Here is a 2,794-nt window from a genome sequence, read left to right as displayed (position 1 = left end):
ATGGGATGGATGCATTTTGTGGTTTAGGATTCCATAATTTCATTTGTAATCTCTTATCAGATTTGTTCTTTTATGTCCAGCAGAAAAAACAATCTGTTAGCTAACTGTGCTGTAGTTATTCAGATGTTTGCCTAATTTGATTAATTTATCAGAATCTATCCCTTAGTGTCATTTTCCTTCTTCTTCTTCACTACAGATGTCAAACATCTCAGAAGATGTGTGGAAAGACACCATGACCACAATCTTTGAGAAGCTGGAAAGATCTGAGTACACAAAGATGGTTGAATTCTATGAGAAAAATCAAGGTCCCTCACAGAAAAGAATAACTGCCAAGTTTAAGAGTGAACTTCCTGAGAAACTCTTTCAGATGTTTGGCATGGATGGATCCATCTCCTTGGTCAAAGAAGCAATGGAGGAGATACCAAGGAACGACCCTGGTGTCCAGGACCTGCTGCGTCCATTTGTGGAAAAACTGAGAAAGAACCAAGAAAATGAGGCAGAGGGTGAGTTCACACTTATTGGAGCTGTATCATGGTTAGGGCTAATAATTTACCATGTTGGTTAAAATGTTTCTATTAACTCCTGACTTCCTTGTTCTGAGGAGAACAATGTGAAGATCCATGGTTGGTGGAGGTTTCTGGGTCTGTATCAGAAACTGTTTATCGTGTTTTTTTACACCAGCTGATCTTCTTGATCAGGTTAAGATCCTCCATCCTTCATGTTGGTCAGTCAGTCGTTCCTACTAAAACTGTTTGTATTTAGTAGCTTCAGCAAAGATGAGTCCTATCATGGTTGACTGTTCTGGTCCTCAGCACCACCTTTGTGGTCAGATGACACCATAGCTAGAACTAAAAAAGCGCTCAGAGTGTGCAATTTTTCTGCCAAGTAGCTTGTGAAGTCCACCTAAAGTTAACGTCTGTATTCACAAAAGGTTTTAAAAAAATTTTTTGGATAAAAAGGGTGATTCGGCTCATGACCAAAATGTTTAAATTTCTTTCCTGTCACAACACATACCTTCTTTGAAGATTTCAGCTAAATCCGTCCATAAGTTTTTAATCAACAGATAAAAACAACCCCTTTCAGCAGAACCTCACTTGATGCCCCTGCTGGTAGCATGGTGATGGTGGATAGGGTCGCTGTAAGAAGGTTCTGCATATGTTATGAGCTTAGCGAGGAGATACTATCTGGAACTCCACATATAACAGAAAGACAAACCTATTTATCACCTTCACACATGTTCTAAAGGGTCATTATAGGTCGGGTTAATCCTGACTAACAGAGTCAGAGCGGTGCTGACATGAACTCTGATGTGAGCTGCATGTTTTTACCTGGAATCCATGAAATATCTCAACATATTTTCCTACTCTTACAGGTCTGCAAACCAGGAGCCAACCCGAGCAGGTGAGAGTTGTTTCTGATTAGATCAGTTATGGCCTGATACCATTTTATTCAGGCATGTCCGAATTTAATATTGGAATTTGGCACAAAATCAGGTAAAACACAAATATAGACTTATGTCTGCTTGCATATAAGCAACATGATATAAACACTTTGTATGTACCTGCCTTTGTTTCAAGTTTATGTGACCCACTGGTTGATAATCAATGGTTCAGTCGTTTTCTACCAATTGTTGTTGACGTTGTTCTTAGCTTGAATAAGATTACTTGATAGAGGTGTTTCTAAAATTCCACAATACAAGAAAAGTAATACAACTATGTATGACTAGCATTGGGTCAATATCGGTATAAATAATGATAAAGTTGAATCAGGACTTCCCTAATTTCTTTACATGAACTTTAGATTCTGGTACTTATACTTTTCCGGAACTGTGTACTGTACCGTCCTCCAACTTTCAGTGTTTCCATGTGAAAAATAACATTAATATATACCAACTGAATAAAGGATAGGTGTGAAGTAAAGAGCAATGCGTTGGTCAAACATAGGGCAGCCAATAGTCGGTCAGTGTTCTTAATGGTTTGTTGATAAAAGGTGCTTCATTAGATTATAGCTGCTTGTAACAGACGTAGTTAAATCTTGGTTCCCAGATTGACAGAGAAAATCACAGGAACATTTAGCCACTGATTTTAGAGAGTGCTTCCAGTTTAGAATCGCAGATCTCTTCACCATTGCCTCCTCTCTCCCTTGTCAATCTGTGTAAGGAACCATTTGTTGTCGGAAAAAAAATTCTTAGAGATCAGTGTGCTTTAATCAAGTAACATTTATTAATCCTTAAAAGAGAGATCAGATAAAATCTTTGCCTATATTCTCTGTTCTGGTGAGCCAAAGATTTTTAGTAAAATCCTCCTCCTTGAACCGCCACTTATCAAGGTGGAGGGCTTTCAGTGATGATTCCAGAGGCTATGTTGTGTTGTGCCATTCAGCTAACCAGAAGATTATGAATATATTAAATAACTAGAACTAGGAATTAGTTTATTAATAGGTCATTCAAATCAAAGGTTAGTTATTTATTATCATCTGAATAATTATAACTGTAATTTGCTTACTGACCAGGGTTTTAGCTTCTTTCCTAAAAGGGTTAGACTCCTGAATCTGGCTGTTAAAAATCCAGTTGTCTTTCACCAATTTAGTAATTTAGGCTATGGCGCATAGCAACGTTATTAATCACCAACCAAATAAATGTGTCTCTGTTCATTCGGATGCTATTGAAATAAGAGCGAATCCAACCTGAGTGATAAATCGTTCACTTTGTAAAATGAACAAAGTCTGTTTGATTTTAGAAGTTTAAAGCTTAATGCGTTTAAAAGTGTCCTTTGTAAAAGCAGCAGATAAAATG

This window comes from Cyprinodon variegatus, unplaced genomic scaffold (assembly GCF_000732505.1).
Source record: "Cyprinodon variegatus isolate N-32 unplaced genomic scaffold, C_variegatus-1.0 Scaffold1010, whole genome shotgun sequence".
Classification (NCBI taxonomy): domain Eukaryota; kingdom Metazoa; phylum Chordata; class Actinopteri; order Cyprinodontiformes; family Cyprinodontidae; genus Cyprinodon; species Cyprinodon variegatus.
This window is presented reverse-complemented; position numbering follows the sequence as displayed.